At 35.2% G+C, this 19,383-nt stretch overlaps 1 long non-coding RNA gene across 1 annotated transcript; it reads left to right on the top strand.

Annotated features, from left to right (window-relative positions):
• Nucleotides 1-14,751: 14,751 nt before the first annotated feature.
• Nucleotides 14,752-16,304, top strand: LOC110903807. The gene is made up of 3 exons (XR_002572179.2): nucleotides 14,752-14,916; nucleotides 15,463-15,517; nucleotides 16,027-16,304. It is a non-coding gene; the product is annotated as an uncharacterized LOC110903807 (long non-coding RNA).
• The last annotated feature ends 3,079 nt before the right edge of the window (nucleotides 16,305-19,383 follow it).

The following is a 19,383-nucleotide window of genomic DNA, read 5'->3' as shown; positions in this document are numbered from 1 at the left end:
GACAAAGTTACTATGTACTTATTTCAGAAAATAGAACATATTGGCAACTATTAGTGGATGCATTTGGTTGTTTAAGGTCATGAAACTAAACTTAAGGTAGCAGCAAACAGATGCTACTATTTCAAATTGTTCATATGAAGAACAGTAACATATACATGTTACAAAATGTTATTATTTTAATTTAATAATAATATAACTAATGAATTATTAGTGTATATATGTATTTTGTAGATTGCAACTTCGGGTTTTATCCGAAGTTTTATTGGTGGTTATGGTATGACTGGACCCGGATTAGTTCACCCAGGATCCGTGAGTTTTTCTTACCAAGTCTGGGTTTGACCTGCGTATCTTTGGTCAAGGCCAGTCCATTTGGGCCCAACTCCATCTATACTCAGATGGATTTGGGCCTCAGCACTTTTCTAGTTGGGATGGTCAACATGGGTTTCCACATTTCGGTTTGACCACTGATCCATCAAAAATATGTGAGCAAGTAGATTCGTGGATCCCTGATTCCGGTGCCACCCGCTCATATGACTGTTGAACCCTTCCATTGTTTTTTTATGTTTCCCCATACATGGGTTTGGAGAGAGTTGTTGTTCGCAATGGTACGTCACTCGCTATTTTTAACGTTGGTCATGCTTTACTTCACTTGTCTAGTCGTTCTCTTTTACTAGAACACCTTGTTGTTCCTGGACTGGCCAAAAATCTCTGGGTGTGTTAAACGCTATAGGCAGAACCTGAAACATCATGTGTAAATTTACGCTCAGGTTTAAACACCATGTGTAATTTGTGGCCCAAAATGTAAAGCATCGTGTGTAAAATGACGTATAAACAATGTTTTAAAAACCAGTATTTAAATTATACCGGGTTAGGCTTAGAAATGGTAGAACTGGTTACACCGGGTTGTATCGGACGGTTAAACCGGTTTTAGTTAACCCTATAATTCCATTAAAATGTAACTTTGACTTAAAAAATAATCCAAAATTACCTGATTCCATAATAAAAAATAATCAGAAATTTTCCAACAACGTTTTTCTAAATAAAAGTGTACAATAGGTTTATGGCATTAGAGTGTTATATTCATCAAGTTGAGCATGGAATACGGAAGATTGGAAGGTCGTGATAGCGTATGCAGGAACTTGGAACACTAGGGTAATTACCGGAAACATGGAAGACCGGTTATTACCTTAATATAAGATTTGAATAAAATATAAAAGTCAAATTTGAAGACTTTCGAAAACAGTTCAACGGTTGGAACCGGTAGAACCGGATTCACCGGCGGTATATAACAAATGTCGTATTCTACTATTACCGGCCTTTTTCATATCGGATCCGTGTTCGGTATCCGGTACTAGTGGTATAACCGGCCGGTACATACCAGTATTTAAAACATTACGTATAAATGTAAGGAGATCATGTGGAAATGTTAAAAACCATGTTTAAGCTAAAACGCACGTTAAAAATAGACGCCATATGGTAAAACACCATGGCCAAAACTAGTAACACCGTGTTCTAACACCTAAACCGCTATGTACATAATCTGAAAAAGAATAAAACAGAAATGCCATGTATATAAACTAATGACACCGTGTACAAAACCTAAAAACCACCACGTACAAAACCTAAAAAACACCATTTATAGACTAATAACACTATGTTGTGACTAAAAATGCATGTATAAACTAGTAACACCGTGACCTAAAAACAACATGAATATATGCAACCAATAATTGTCCACGACATCGAAATACAGTTTGACTTGACCGTTAGATAAAAAGCCGTTTTTGAGTGTCTACGAGCACCACATGCACAAGATTTTCTTTTTGCTATACCTATAGATGGGTTGGCCAGCATATGTCGCCGGTGGAGTACCGTACTATCCTTAAGTATCGCCTCATGATTGCTTTATTCCCAGTTGATGAGGTATGCCCTATTTGTCATAAGGCGTGTTTGGATTCTTTTGAGGAGCATGCAGTTCATTGTAGAGAGCTCTCGGGGTTCAAATACCGACATGATTTGGTTAGAGATGTCATTTTTGACATATTCAGGCGCGCTGGTATTTCTGCTAACAAAGAAGCTACCGTTAATTTCTTAACTGACCCGTTGGAAGGGAGATCTACCCTTCGACCAGCCGACATTCTGGTCTTTGGATGGGTAGGAGGAAAACGGGCATGTGTGGATCTAACAGAGGTTTTCCCCGCTTGTGGGCTTAGGGGTAGTGTAACAACCCGCACAAAAATGTCCTAAAACGCTCCGTAAGTGAAAACCCGAACCCCTAAAACCCTATTTTTTATGAAAAATCAAGAAAATCAAAATTTAGTACTCGCACGCGGGCCGCGAAGAAATAAGAGAGAGTCTTCGCGGGGCGCGACAGCTCTGCATTCGCCGGATAACGATCCAGGACACGTGTCCCTATACGTGTCAACCTTACTCCATGACTCAGCAACCTTCGCTCCGACCAGACTCCCTCGCGGGCCGCGACGCTCCCCAATATCAGCCTATAAAGCCGATGGTTTCATTTCAATTCGTTTAATTCTCTTCTTTCTCTTGTTCTCTTGTTCTGTCATTCTAATGTCAGATCTTTTAAAAACCTGAAACTCTGCTCGTTATTAGGATAATAACTCTAATCACTGGTACGTTACTTTATCCGATCGGTTGAAACCGATCCAATGGATGTTTAAGTGCTGCCAATATCTGGCTATACTTTGTCATTTGTTGTGAGGATTTTGATCTCGTGATTATCGTTAAAGTTGAATTGAGATGATACACTAATACGAGTTCCATTGTATCTAGAAATTAGAACTCATAACCAGGAAGTTGTTAAACTATAATACTTAGCGATTAAGTAAACCTAATGGTTATGTAAAACTTAGAAAACTTAGCGGTTAAGAAACTTAATAACTAAGGAAACTTAACAGGAAAGAAAACTTAGCAGTTAAGCAAGCTAAGTAAGTTAATTAATCAGCTAATTACGACTAAGTAAATTACTTGATTAAACCGTTAAGGAAAAATTAATCAGTTAAGTAAAATTAATTAAGTTAAATAAGATTAATTAAGTTAAGTAAGATTAATTAATCATTTAAGTAAGATTAATTAAGTTAAGTAAGATTAATTAACCAGTTAAGCAAGATTAATTAAGCTAAGTAAGATTAATTAATCAGCTAAGCAAGATTAATTAACTAAGTAGATATACATGAAAATAAGATATATATGAGGAAGGTGCAAGAAGATATATATGTGGGTAGGAAGCTTCCTAGAAAATGTATAGGTAGCTTCCTAGAAAAGTGTATGAAATTTCCTAGAAAATATATATGAAACTTCCTGGAAATTTCATGTTTCTTACCAATAAATAGGAAGCTTAGGATTCATTTTTCTTTGCTCATTCCTTCTATTCTTCTCTCTATACGTTAGTGTTCTAACCAATAATCACCGATACGATATTCTGTTCGATCGATTCGGGAACCAACTAACGAATGCCAAAGTGTTGTCTAAATAAGACTATACTTTGTGAATTCGTTAAGGTTCTGATCTCGTGACCATCATTAGGTTTGATGTGGTTTTACACTAATACGCATTCCACTCTGTTAAACTAAATGTTTAACTACCAGAAAACTCTGCACTATGCACTTACAATCAAAATAGATGCTTAGTTATCCAAAGACTTAAAATCAGGAGGCCTGTTAAATCAAGACTATATGCTAACAAGGTGAGTCATTCTCTTTTTACCAAAGTGTTTCCAAAACCCTATTTATTTTCAAATTTATAATTACAGGGATTAAGTCTTTGTAGTCTTCAATTACAGCCGGTATGTGGGGTTTTGTATACATTACTTGATAATCGTCACCATTGGGCAACGAGTTAGCCAATGGGTGATATGACCATAGTCACAGAACGGGTCGAGTGACAAATACCGTTGGGTAATTGGTTGATATATAAACATTGTAATCGCTCTTAATACTGTGAATTATAACAAACATGTTTTTGTACAAAAATGAATGAACTCACCAGTATTTCCTGCTGACCAAATGTTTTTAAAATGCGTTTCAGGTGATTACAGCAGATTGGATTAATAGTGATGATACGGCACCGAAAGGCTTGAAGAAGTGGCTTATTTTATCAAATAAATTAAATTAAATTAAATGTTGTTTCATATATTCGGGTTTATCCCATATTAAAGCTACATTTGTAAAACATGGGTTTATTCCCATCTGTTTAATAATTAAAATCTGGTGTTTTCTAAACTCTGATATTTTTCCTAACTCATGTTCCTGATGAATTTTCCGCTGTAATATTTTCAAAATAACCACCGGTACCACTTAACTGCTCGCGGTTTCCGTCCAGGGGTGGTCGGGGGTCGTGACAGGTAGTGCTTTCACGGTGGGTCAGGCTACTTCGGGTAAAGTGACCAAATACGAGAAAGCGTGCCTTGACAACCAGTACGTGTTTATCTTATTTGCTTTTGATTCTTTTGGTTTCCTGGCGCCAGAGGCTGTGGACCTGCTTAGTCGAGTTCAAAGGGTCATGCATAGTAATGTTATGACCCCGAGATCTATGGACGTAGTTTTTAAAAGACTTGGTTTTGCTATTCAAAAAGGGGTAGCGGCGCAGCTTGTTGTCTGTTTACCATCTATCTTGATATAAATTCATAACACGTTTCAACAAATAGAAAAATAAGTTAATGAAAAAAATAACACCATGTATAGATTCACCCATCTAAAACGTAATTTTTTAAAACTTTTTATAGCAAGACTATACTCATATTAAAGATTAAAAGATGATCATTTATTATGGTGTAATTTAAAAAAAAACATTAATAGCGTATAAAAACTCATGAATGTTTAAAAAAGGAAAATGGATTTTAATAATCTCAGCTATTAGTTGTTGGCCGACAACGGTCCCAACTTCAAAAATAACATGTATCTTGCATGTGCTCTTAGAAAATTAACACATAGAGGCTATTTCTTTTATATTTTTCCCTTCTTTTCCCCTCCTTTTTAATTTGGTCCATGTGATGTTACGCACTTACAACCATTCATTTTAGGATTAACTAGTGGGGTATAGTGGGCGTTGCGGCGATCACTGCTAAACTTTGAAATGTAGATAAAGGATCACTTAACAACGGTGCATGCGAAAATCACAAAAAGGTTACATCGTACAAATGAACATTAAGAAACACATAAGAGTATTTATAAATAAAATAGAAAAAATATATTATATTAACCCAACTCTCTTTTGAATATAATTTACATCGAAACGTAGATAGTACATAAAAAGAAGTGAAAATGTAGTTAAAAGAAGACGTTGGAACGGTATATTCGAAAAATTAAGAAAAAATTACCACATTATAAAAATAAGCATTAGGAAACACAAAAATGTATTTAAAAGAAGAAGTAAAAACATATCATATTTGAACTTGTGTGGTTTTTAATAAAATTTATATTAAAACGTATACAGACTTGATTTTGAATACAATTATACCGATACGTATATAAAAATGAGCACGCATGTCACAACGGTATATTTGGAGTGTACGAGAACATAATAATTTAAAAGTTATAAGGAAAAAATAAAATCCATGTAAAACTAACCGTAAAACTAACCATAAATATTAAAATAAGAACAAATTAAAAAAACTAACAAAATTGAGGGGGGGAAAGTGTAAGAACCAAAACTTGTGTAGTTAAAACATAAAATATAAGGTTTCATAAATGAATAGCTAATGACATTCTTATAATTAAAATCAAAATAAAGGGTAAAGTATGTATTGTAGCACCAAGTTGTAATTTAATATATGCTAGGTAATTTTTTCGCGCGTTGCGGCGGTACGTTATTGCGGGCATTCGATCGGTATCGGTTTGGTTCGTTCTAGTACTAGTACGATACATGCACTCGCTATAGAAATCAATACATGTTTTACATCAATTGAAAACAAAAATAACGAACACCAGTTCCGACAACGATGTTGTCCAAATGGTATTGATCAGTTCAGATCGTCACGATACTGATAATGATATTCGTTTATCATCGCAGACAAACTTGTATAAATGGAAATTATCAAAACTTGAAATACAAACATGAAATACTTGAATGGTTACCATGAGTATTACCGATCGTGGTCTAATTGATCCTATTTTTTTCTTTATTTGATGGATAACATTACTAGTTTAATGTGGTCGGTTTCCCTTCTTTTGCAATTAGTTTCGCTACAGCACACGCTGTTCTAGCTAATTGTCCACCCTTTCCAAGTGTGATTTCTATGTTATGTATGGTTGTGCTTAAGGGCATATCGGTTGAAGTAGAGTCTTTTTTTATCAATCAAAACCCCTTCCCAAACTGTACAAGCTTCTTCCAAAGCATACGGCTTTCTGGATGTAGATGGTGATATCTACACAGATGGATCTTATCTATACCTAGAACTGGTCTTTTTTTATCAGAAGCTTGTGATTTGGTTTTTGATGCAGCAAGTAGGGGAAAACAATTCTTAATTGTTGGCGCTAAAAATAAAGAAGTCGATTCAATAGCATGGGCTGCAATAAGAGCTCGGTGTCATCATGTTAATAAAAAATGTCTCAGTGGTATGTTAATGAATTTGTCCACTACAGAAACGAGACTTCATAAGTTTAGAGACTTGATAACTGAAGAAAAAACAGGGGGACTGATGCGTGTGAAGTGTCGTATAGTTTTTAATGTATATTTTAAGCCCTTTAACACTTTTTAGCCAAGTTTTAAATTTATAAAACACGATATTTACTAACACTAAACACACATATGGGCAAAGGCACCCATCGTGAGCGTAGTATAGTGTTGGTAAGATACCGAGGTCGTCCAAGGACACAAGAGCTTTTAATACCAGTTTATCCTCAACGTCTAATCAAATCAAAAGTTTAGAAAAAGGTTTTAAACTAGAAAAAATAAAACTAACTAAAATGCTGAAAAATAAAATAAAAACAGATAGACAGGATGAATCACTTGGATCCGACTCGTATTTAGTGTAACCTTTGATTATTTCCACACTTTTGCACTTTTTAAGAGATTATCTTAGTTATTGTAGTAGGCCCCTCTTTTGAAGGTGACGTTACCCTCAACCCAGTAGTTTGAGTCAGCAAGGATACAATCCTAAAGGGTTGGATTATTGAAAGATAATTAATTAAGTTATTAATGCATAATGTGGTAGGCCCCTATTTTGAAGGTGACGTTACCCTCGGCTAAGTAGTCTGAGTCAGCAGGGATACAATCCTAAGTAGCCGGGTTAAAGTTTTAATAGTAGCTTACATATGAGGGGATCAAAGAGTTTGGACCCCCGCCATCCAATACCGGTGGGTATTGAAGGAGGTCCTACTAAATTTGACCCAGGTCCTTGCAGGATCTATACACTGGATCTATACACTGAACAAGGCAAGACTCTTACCAAACCATTCCCTTAACCGCCGACCAGGTAGCCAACATATCTTCATATAGACCGTGGAGATATGAATGGTGAAAATCTTTTATTTTATATAGACAGTAAAATAATGCCAAGACACCACAGACAAATGATAAGGAAGATTCACCTTCAACATAAGAAACTAGTTATTAAAGTCATTAATACATAACCAAATAAAAAGTGCGAAAAGATTAAAAATAAAAAGTATTACACTAGACACTTGTCTTCACCAAGTGATGTAAGAGACTTAGGCAAACATGGCCTTTGATTGTCAAGAACTCTTACGATCAATCTTGGATCCCGAGACTACTCACACACTCTATGATGGATGATGGATGATGGTGGTGGATGTGGGTTGTGATGGTGGTGGTGGGTGGGTGAAGTGTGAGAGAGGTGATTTGCCAAGGGATGGTTTGCAAATGAGCCAAGCACCCCTATTTATAGCCTGAACAGAAGCTCGGGCACGGCCCCGTGTCCATCCATCTTCTCTTCCTTCATTAATTGCAGTTTGTCTGCATTAGTTGACCACGCCCCCGTGTCCGCTGGGCACGGCCCCGTGTGCAGAAGCGTATCTGTACTATCAAGATTTCCTCAGATTCTGCGAATCTTAGAGTTGACCACGGCCCCGTGTCTGCTGGGCACGCCCCATGGTGGGTGATAGAAGCTTCTACAACTTTGTCTTTTCTGCAGACACTTGGGCACGCCCCCGTGCTCACTGAGCACGGGACGTGTTCAGCCTTCTGTTCTCTTGTTTTTCCTTGGGAAGATGCTGTCGGGGGGTCGGGAATGCCACGTTTGTTCCTTTTCTTGTATTTATGTTAGATTTAGCTGCCTTTTTGCTTCTTTTGTTCATTTGAGCTCATTTAATCCTGAAAATACAAAAGGAAGACAAAAACACACTTTTTCCAACATTAGTACTAAAAAATGGTTAGTTTTATGCCACAATTGATGTAATTTATATGTTGCATTTTGCACACATCAAATACCCCCACACTTGAATCTTTGCTTGTACTCAATTATACCGATACGTATATAAAAATGAGCACGCATGTCACAACGGTATATTTGAAGTGTACGAGAACATAATAATTTAAAAGTTATAAGGAAAAAATAAAATCCATGTAAAACTAACCATAAATATTAAAATAAGAACAAATTAAAAAAAACTAACAAAATTGAGGGGGCAAAAGTATAAGAACCTAAACTTGTGTAATTCATATATGATAATTTTAAAACTTAATGAACAGTGTAATATTATTATTAAATTAAAATTAGAATTAGAATTATTAGAATTATTTAAAATTAGAATTAAGAGATGAGCAAACGGTATCGGGTATAGGTACCGGTCTTAAATTTACCAAGCCGGTGTATTTTCGGTACCGGTTCTGCACAGGTATTCACCGGTTCTTACCCTCAAATACCGGTGCCGTACCAGTACCGTCCGGTACCGAACCGTACCATACTAGGTATATTCGGTACCGGTACTCACTTATGGGGATTTCGGTACCGGTTGGTACTGAGCTCACAAATCCTGTAGCAACGCAGCAATGCAAGTAATTGCACCGTTTAGATTACTTTTCATACACACAGTAAGTAAACTGTTTTTCGTTTGAATGAGGTTTTATATACACAACAACTTATTTTGCTTTCTTTTTTCTTTTCTTCTGTAATGAATGAATTGTAGCATGTAAAATTAACTTGGATATTTAGAATATTGATGAGCAAATCGTATCAAATCCTGTAAACGAACCGGTATCGTATCAGTACCAAATCATTTTCGGTACCAATTTGGTATCCACCTTTTGGCGTTTTCAGAGTCGTTACTTTAGGTTTGACACCGGTCTAGCACCATACCTGTATTTATTGATTTTTACCTTCAAATACCATACTGTATTGTACCGAACATTTTCAGTGCCGGTACCTAATTTTGATAATTTTCCAGATCGGTACTTTCGCTGCCGTTACCGGTACCGAGCTCATCCATATTTTAACGTGATAGCACCGTAATAACTGAACTGAAAACAACCGAATTTCCAACGTGTAGGACGTGTGGGTCCTATTATTATATATTAGGTTATTTAAAATCGTTTTATTATGACGGAGTGACTACTCTTACCACGTCATTTTATTTATGTTTTGATATTCGGTATCTGTTTACCGTTGCTTACACGCCTTTTGTAGTCATTGGGTCCCGCCGCAACGCGCGGGGAAAAAATAACTAGTTAAAACATAAAATATAAGGTGTCATAAATGAATAGCTAATGACAGTCTTATAATTAAAATCAAAATAAAGGGTAAAGTATGTATTGTAGCAACAAGTTGTAATTTAATATATGCTAGGTTATTTTTTTGTGCGTTGCGGCGGTACGTTATTGCGGGCATTCGATCGGTATCGGTTTGGTTCATTCTAGTACTAGTACGATACATGCACTCGCTATAGAAATCAATACATGTTTTACATCAATTGAAAACAAAAATAACGAACACCGGTTCCGACAACGATGTTGTCCAAATGGTATTGATCAGTTCAGATCGTCACGATACTGATAATGATATTCGTTTATCATCGCAGACAAACTTGTATAAATGGAAATTATCAAAACTTGAAATACTAAAAATAAATACCGGTACATGTAACAATGTTGTTCGGTAAGATACGTCACTTTATCAAAAGTTAAAACACTAAAAATAAGTATCGGTGCCAATATCAATGTTGTTCGGTTGACTACGGTTGCGGCACAAAATTCATTACCAGACATGAACCATACAAATGAATATAGGTACAAATACCGATGTTGTTCGGTACGGTATAGTAGAGATACAATGTCAGTTTATTGAAATAAAAAACAATATAAATAAATACTAGTTTGTCGAAAGCAAAAACAATATAAACAAATACCGGTACTGATTCGGTCGATTTCGGTTATTTTTGGTACGATAGCGGTACAAATAAATATAAATAATAGTATGTACAGTATAATCTTTTGTAGCATTAAACAATAAAAATACATAGAAGAAAACTCTATATTATTATAAAAATAAAATTACAATTCAAACTCACTTCTCAATTATATATATTAAATTATATTAAATATATAATGACCAAAATATTTTCGTACCCTTCCTACAATTTTTATTCTTTTTATCCTACCCAAAACCATGCATGTATGTGTGTAAATTTGTTTCCCATGTTTAGTTGGTTTTGAAAGTTTGTTGGAAGTACATTTTTTTCAAAAGCTTTTAATTCAGAAGTACACAAAATATATATATAGTTAACATTTTTCATATGTTTTTTGTCATCTTCCTAGCATTCCTTTAATACAATGTTCACACTTTTCTTTGAGAGTAAAATGACAAAATAGTCCTGGTTTGTCACTTAGTAAAAAAATAAAATTTTTGTATCTAGGTCCTTGCGGTTTCATTTTTATTATCATTTACATTTAAGTCACTAACTCAGTTGAAATGTATTGTTAACTCTAATAGACGATATTCGCAATTCTCAAACCTCAGGGACGATTTTGGCACTTTCCCATTTATTCTTTTGTTTTTTAATTTTATAAGTTTTATTATATCTTTAAAATAAAAACAATAAAAATAAGTATAAGTAAAATATATAAACATATACACACATTTATATATTTACACACTTATTTTTTTAAAATTTTTTGTTACCTTTATATAAAAAGATAATAATAAATTAATGATGTTTAGTACGACGGGTGAGACGGGTGGTACTGAGTTTGGTACGATGGGAAATGAAGTGCAAGTGTCGAGATAGACGTGGTGGTTGTGGCGGCGACAGTGGTGGTGGTGGTGGTGGTGGTTATAGAGGTGGAGGTGGAGAAGAGAGAATCATAGAAGAGAAAGAGTGTGTATGGTGTGTGTATACAGTGGTGAAGCTTAAACGAAAACTCAGTGGGAGCCGGACTCTCAAAATCCAAATCGGTGGGGGCTTGACTCTTAAAAAATCCAATATTTGACACTACAAAAAAAATCAGAATTTTTCGGTAAAATTATCACTACGAGCATAAAATCGGTGGGGGTAGATTGTATCCATTGAGCAAATATAGGTTCGATTAAGATTTGCTTCTTTGGATTACCAAAGGCAAGCATGACATCATTATGAACATAAAGTCCCAAAGTATGGAAACCCAACAAGAGGTTGGCTCAACTTAAATGAGATATGATAGATTCTTTATGTTCTAACATTCTTGCCAATACATTATCCTCATTCTGTTCCGGATTGTAATCACTAATAAAAAATATAGCTCCATGAGCAAAAGCTCCTGTCATGATGAATCCTGTGATGTATTGGTGATGAGTATATAACGCAGCTTGAGTAGTAATTCTTAGTTCTATAAATGCATAAGCGAGTAAAGTGTACATGTGTTGAGCTACCAAAGAAGTAGTAATCCCTAAAGAAGCTAGAGCAAGACCTAATTGAAAATGAATCGAATTATTAATTGTGTCATAATCACAAACCTCCCTTCTTCTTTTCTATTGCAACTTCTGGATTATTATATGATGATTTTGAAACTTACCATATATAGAAAAGAAATAGAAAGAGATAGACTAGAAATGACATCTGTTATGTTAATGACACCAAAATGATAGTAAATGGATGGAATTGGGATATGGATGGAATATAATGAAATAGAGCCACTTTAGGATTCCCTGTGAAATGAGGCATGGAGGGGAGCCACTACGAAGAAGTTCTGGGAGTTACAAAGGAAGCTTAAGCTCATATTGGTCATGGGTTGAGAACCGGAATGGAACTCTATGAGATTAAATCTCCCGTTGTTCCTCAGTAGCTCAACGTAACGTTCATGGATAACGTTACTAATTTCGTCGGCTTGAATGGTTACCATGGGTATTACCGATCGTGGTCTAATTGATCCTATTTTTTTCTTTATTTGATGGAAGGAAAGGTTTTTGGATATTAAACGGACCTCCCCAGAAGGTTATTTTAATGTGGTCGGTTTCCCTTCTTTTGCAATTAGTTTTGCTACAGCACACGTTGTTCTAGCTAATTGTCCACCCTTTCCAAGTGTGATTTCTATGTTATGTATGGTCCTGCTTAAGGGCATATCGGTTGAAGTAGAGTCTTTTTTTTTATCAATCAAAACCCCTTCCCAAACTGTACAAGCTTCTTCCAAAGCATACGGCTTTCTGGATGCAGATGGTGATATCTACACAGATGGATCTTATCTATACCTAGAACTGGTCGTTTTTTATCAGAAGCTTGTGATTTGGTTTTTGATGCAGCAAGTAGGGGAAAACAATTCTTAATTGTTGGCGCTAAAAATAAAGAAGTTGATTCAGCAGCATGGGCTACAATAAGAGCTCGGTGTCATTATGTTAATAAAAAATGTCTCGGTGGTATGTTAATGAATTTGTCCACTACAGAAACGAGACTTCATAAGTTTAGAGACTTGATAACTGAAGAAAAAACAGGGGGACTCAGCCATCTTCCAAAAAGAGATGCGACTATGTTGAAAAGACGATTATCTTATTTGCAAACATATCTGAACGGGATTAAATATATGACCGGTTTACCTGATATATACAACTACACTATGTACAATCTAGAGTAATAGAAAAAAAGATTGCAATATTGATATTAGAGTAGAGAACTGAAAAAAAAGAAAGGGAAAGAGATCTCAAAGATCTTTTTCCTAAAATTCCCGTTTGGTCCATTTATATCATAATCATACCTTCCCCTCAATGATAGATTGGTCATCGAATCCGAATATTCACTATTCGGAGTCGTAATTTGACGAAGAAGTCTTGTGATATTACGACGTGTTATTAAATAAAAAAGGATGTTCTATAGAATGATTCCCATTTTTAGTTGATTTTATTCACTGATTGACCAAACAAAAATATTAATAAATAATAAATTGTATGAACTTAGATAAATCAAATAAAGCTTCGTCAAAGTGGGTATATATATAAAATTATAATTGTGTGTCTATGTGTGTGTGTGTGTGTGTATGGTTAATTTTTTATTTTTAAGGTAAAAAGAAAATTAAAAAAATACGTGTGTATATATATTATATTTATAATTACATTGTTTTTTATTTAAAAATAAAAAAGAAAATTAAAAAAATAAAAGAATAAATAGGTAAATTGCCAAAATCGTCCCTGAGGTTTGCGAATTTTCAAAATCGTCTATGAGTTAATGAGACGAGTTACTGATTTGGATGGAAATGACAACAAAAACAAAACCTCAGTTACCCAGATATAAAGAGTTTCATTTTTGGACTAAAGTGATAAAAGTGACCTAAAGTAAGTAAGGACTATTTTGGCATTTTACTCAATTGATAGTTTGGACTTGTTAGAATTATTAAACTTTGTTATGTTTATAAGTTTATGTTTTAATTATTCGAACTTATAAGTAGTAATATGTATGATATGAACTCGGATGATAGATGATAAGTTTATGTAATAACCGGTGTGATAAGCGGATGAACAATTCAAATAACTGCCTCCGGCAGTTACCCGCCAAAATCAACCGCCAAAAACACCATGTATTTATTCAAGGTTACCGACAATCTTGTCGGATATCAAGACATTCTCATTCACAATAAGAATTGTCCATTATCCTTGCACTTGTTAATCATCGATACCATTCATAATGCATATTCAATTCGGATCACTATCACATGATAACACTAATCCAACCTTCAATCCCACTGCACAAATGCATTCCGCTGCAAGTGTGTCTTTTGTTCCCCAACATAGTGGTATCAGAGCATCAACGGGAAGGAAGAAGACCGAAGTTCAATCGACGTCCACTCTGTTACCATGTCAACATTGTACAAAAGAGATGAGCGGCAAGTACAAGCACCGTCATCGGGAGAAAACATGTTTCTACTGTCGTAAACCGGGGCATTAGATCTACTCATGCCTGAAGAAAGAAACGGATGAGGCAACCCAACTAATCCGGCTAGCAGTGAATACAGGGATACAAAACAAGGAAGAAGGAGTCAGAGATCATGAGGAGATGATCGTCGTCGGTAACGAAGGAGGGCTATGGAGCGATATATGGTACGTTAATTCTGTGTTTAAACATCACATGGCCGGAAACTTGAATGTGTTCAAACGTATTAAACACATTACTGGGATTGATACACAATCGGGTGAAAACAACTTCTTGTTTACACGGTGTAACACCCCAAAACTTAATTATGAAGGTTTTTATTTAAACATGTGTTCATGTTATATAAAAGTAGACTCAACCCTTTTAAAATGAGTGATTAAACTTGAAGGGCCAAACTTGCAAGAAGGAAAAGATCATTATATATAAAATAGAAAAATAAAACACAACACACATGAGAGTGTGTGTGTGTGTGTCGCTAGAAAGAACCAGAGAGAAGGAAAATCCCTTCTTCTCCAACACATTCCAAAATTCAGCAAATTGAAGATGATTTAAGGATAAATTCGAATGCATGTCTCTAATTTCTCAATCGTCTAAGTATTCTCAACCCTAGGTGAGTTAAATTATATGTTTTAATGATCTTGATGAATTGGGTTTTGAATCAATCCGTGAAATTGTATGAAACTAGAATGATAGTGAGTTAGAATCATCTCATGAAACATGAATTATGCTTGAAATTCTAATTATTTTGATGTTTGGATGAAAACCCACTAGTAGTAGTGATGTTATGAAGATGATGATGCTACATGTGTTAAATTGAGTATAGTTATGATATATGAAGTTGGATGTTGTAGATTATTATTATATGAATCTGATTTAGAATGAAAGTTATGTGAAAAATTAGTTGAAGTTAATGATCTTTATATGAACTAGTGAAGTTATGCATAAGATACTTGTACATTATGCTTCGCTAATGTTATGCACACTAAGTGTTTGATGAAATGCTTGAGTATTAGTTCTCATGTAATGTTGATGATTACATATACACATGATGGTAGTTGATTAGAATTGATGAAATTATGAATTGTTAGCTTACTATGTTAATGTAAATGTGAGATAAAAGCATGAGATTGAAGGAATGTTGAATGTGAAATTGTAGGCGTGAAGGAAGAGGATACAAGTCAATCCGGTTCGCAAGCAAATGCAAAACAAAGGTAAGTTCATATGAACTTCGAGTAGGCTTAATGTAGAATACGGTTTGGGTTTTATTCTATTGTTGCTAGTTATAAGATATAGAATTGTGTAGTATGTAAGATGATGATCCGTCATGAACGGGTCAAACGAATGGATAACAAGATTAGGGAATAGATATGAAATGACTTGTTATAAATGGGTCATAATGTATTGAAGTTTTGAAATGATGAAATGTTAAATGTTGACCCGTCGAGAATGGGTTAAATATTGCCATGGATGTTAGGCTTCGTGAAGGTTTTAGTCTTATACTCGGTGTGAACGGGTCGGATGGAATGAAGATATGGATAATGAAATGATATGTAAAACATCCGCTCTTAACGGAAATAGCTAGTTGAAAGAAGTAAATGGTAAAAAGAAATGAATTCTTGCTATGAATCGCTAATGGGTCAAATAAAGGACAAATGGACTTGAAATGTTATGATGTTAAAAGAATTGCACTAATGAACTTATTTGTGTTTTTGAATGTTAGGTAAATCTCATCTTTGATGATGCCGAGCTTGGATCGAACACACCGCGCCGCCCTTTACGCGCTTCCGGTTTAAGTTTGTCTTTTGTAAACGGGTCAAAACTATTTTAGAATGTAAATGTTAGTTTTTTTAAGATTAAGGTCTTTTGTTAGTAAGTATGTTAAATTTGTACTTGAAATGGTGGATTGTGTTAGCTCTTGTGATTAAGTTAGATGGTTACGTTGATTTTGAACTAAGGGTATTTTAGCAAAAATATATGTAATGAAATGAAAGTTTCAAATTTTGAGGGTTTTTACATGTTGTTTTGACCCTATGTAAATGTGGGCGTTAGAAGTTGGTATCAGAGCCTAGGTTTGAGAGATTCGAGCAAGATATGGCGCTCGGACTCAAACCGAAAGCTCTTGTGAAGGTGTGTTCGTTCCAAAGTGCCACGCAAGTAAGTGATTTAAGACTTTCGAGCTATGTTTTAATGGGAAACGGGAAGGGAATTATGGTTTTATTACAAAAATGACCTGGTTTAGATGTTCGGAGATGTTTCGGGGGACTCCGGGACTCCATGGGACCGTTCCGGATCGAAAAGATCCCTGGAAATGAAATTTTGAAGTTGTTCAGCGTCTGCGAGACGGAGAGACCGTCGGCGACGCACATATGTGCCGTCGGCGACGGCACCCTTTCACCCGACGCCCTAAGTTCCTGTCTACGGACAATATTAGCGACGCAACATTTCAGAAGCCGTCGGCGACGCACATATGTGCCGTCGGCGACGGCACTTCCTTATCCATTCTTTCCCGAATTGCTTGCTTGTTATGCGGAGCTTTTAAATTTAGTTCTAGTACTCGTTTAAATGCTAGGAATGCCCCAATTTGATAATGAGACTAAAGAATTCCATATAGCCAACATGTTTTAATGATGAATGTGTGAAAGAATGAGAAGTTTTTACATACGAATGGATGAAGTAATTACACATCTAGAATGTTTGTAAGGAAAGATTGGATGAGTATGTGATTCATGAGAATGAATTACTAAGAACGAATGTTGTATAGAAAGATGAGGATGTGTAGGAAACGAAGGATACGAATGAAGTTAGTACCGGGTTTATTAACTCTATAATGAAAAGTATGCGGTGTGGTCATGAAATGGCCGTTAGCACCAAGAACGGATGGAATGAAAGTATAATAGTAATGAGTAAGCGAATGAAAGTCATTAAAATATGTTAAGCTTATTAACATATTACTTAAAATGTGTTGTAGAATATTTCCTAAGGCCAATCCAATAGCTCCGTCAAGCTTCTGAAAAAGGTAACGTATGATAATTAGGGTCCTCTAAATGTTAACCGGGTCATATCGAAATGTTTCGAAGTAAGAACGTATATGATTGGAAAGTTATGAATGAAATTCTAGCTGGGTTCATCAATCCTATGATGAGAAGTATGTGGTGTGGTCATAAAGGACCATTAACACCTAGCATGAAAGAAAGGAAAGTGTAGAAAAATTTAAAAATGTTAGAATGAAGTGAACATGACTAAAGAATGAAATTTAGTAATGATCTCGAATGTTATAGTAGATGGCTGATGAGAATGAAGCAATTGTTAACGGAATACGTTTTGAGTAACGAATGGTGCGAGAAAGTAAGTAATAAGGATGAGGGATTTTATTTCCCTATGAACGAGAGGCATGCATGATATGGCCTATTGTGACCGATGTTGATGATGATGTAAAAGTGAAATGAGAGTTGTTGAAATATGAGTATGAATGCCTGAATGTAACTTGAGATAACATAAAAAGTATATGAAGTAATGAATGTAGAAAATGTTTAATGTAGATGACGGATGAAGGGAATACAAATGATAACAAATGGCACAATAAAAGGGAATAAAAGCAATGCTTGCGGAAGAAGTTGGTATGGTCCTAGAATGTAATGAAATGTGTGGAAAATGAGCATGATTACATCTAGAATGTAGTGAAATGTTTGAATGATAAGTATGACCAAGCTTTGAAAGTATAGAACATGAGAGAATGATGGAATTTTGAGTATAGTATGGTCCTAAGGATGAAAACCTTGTCAAATGAAAAGTAAATGTTAGTAGAATGAAAACTTAGAGGAAAATGTTTTATATGAAAACGCGGCACATGAAATAGAAGGTAGAATATAGTGTTGGGAAACATCACTTGAAGTTGAATATAGAAGGTGGCTACGAGACGTGACACATGATACTGGATAGAGGATGATGTGATGAAAGAAAGAAATGCGGAAATGAACGGGTTGAACCCGTAGATAAGGGTGAATCAATATATAAGGAAGAAAGGTACAGAAAAAGATGTTCTAACCCATAAGCAAAAACAGGTCAAATAAACTTGGATGAAATGCCTGAATGAACAGCCAGAACGGAAGGATTGTATCCGAGTGGTAAGCATGGATAGAACCTTAAGAAGGGGTTATAAACGGATAAAAGTTAGGAGTCTTTAGGTGGGAAGGAATGTACGAAATGCAAATGAGGAGATGCTTTTCTCCACCTAACTAAAGATTAGTATAAACATAATAGGTAAGTGGCACAGGTAGCCTGGTCAGTCAAGTATGATGTTGGACAAAAAGAATGTATATACATATATATATATAGATGATGTATAGGTGTATGTACGTGAAATATTTTGTAGCTGGTTTTGGGAATATGAATAAGGATATGCTGACAGTTAACTGTGGTAAACCCAAAACGGGATGTACGGGCAAGAGTAAAGCATATGACAAATGTGGTATCATGTAATAGTATAAGTAAACATATATATATACATAGAAAGATGTCGAGGTAATAAAAGATTGTGATGGAAGAATTGTGCGTTGGATGCGTTACGTATTAAGCATGTAGTGATCAACTCATGAGGATTAGAATGAATAATGCACTAAGACCTAGGTGGATGATTTAAGCACTTACAAGGATAGGGAATTCTGTAAGGAATAGTAAAATGATAGTAAGTATATTTGAATTTGAAGGTTTAAATGATATGAACTAACTTCAAGAATGATGGAGGTGGCCCAATGTGTAAACATAATTACATGTTGGACTTATTGAATAAGAATATAAAAGAAATGGGGTGGCAAGAACAACGTTTGCATAAGTATGTCCAAAATCAACTAGGGAGTACAAATGTGCGAGTTAGTCCATACCGTAGGAATGGAAAGGGTAATGACCAAAGGTTATGAACTTCAAATGATGAAGTTGAACTTGTAATATGGCTTGGAAGTAAATCATTAAACTAGTCGAAGTAAGGTGGATAACTAGATATTGCGTACGAAAGGAATTTTGTAAAGGAAAGAAAAGTTAGGAACTGATAACAAAGCAGGGAAATTGCTTAGAATGCTCA

Source organism: Helianthus annuus, chromosome 14 (genome assembly GCF_002127325.2).
Source record: "Helianthus annuus cultivar XRQ/B chromosome 14, HanXRQr2.0-SUNRISE, whole genome shotgun sequence".
Classification (NCBI taxonomy): domain Eukaryota; kingdom Viridiplantae; phylum Streptophyta; class Magnoliopsida; order Asterales; family Asteraceae; genus Helianthus; species Helianthus annuus.
Note: the sequence above shows the minus strand (reverse complement) of the source record. Positions and strands in the feature narration are given on the sequence as shown.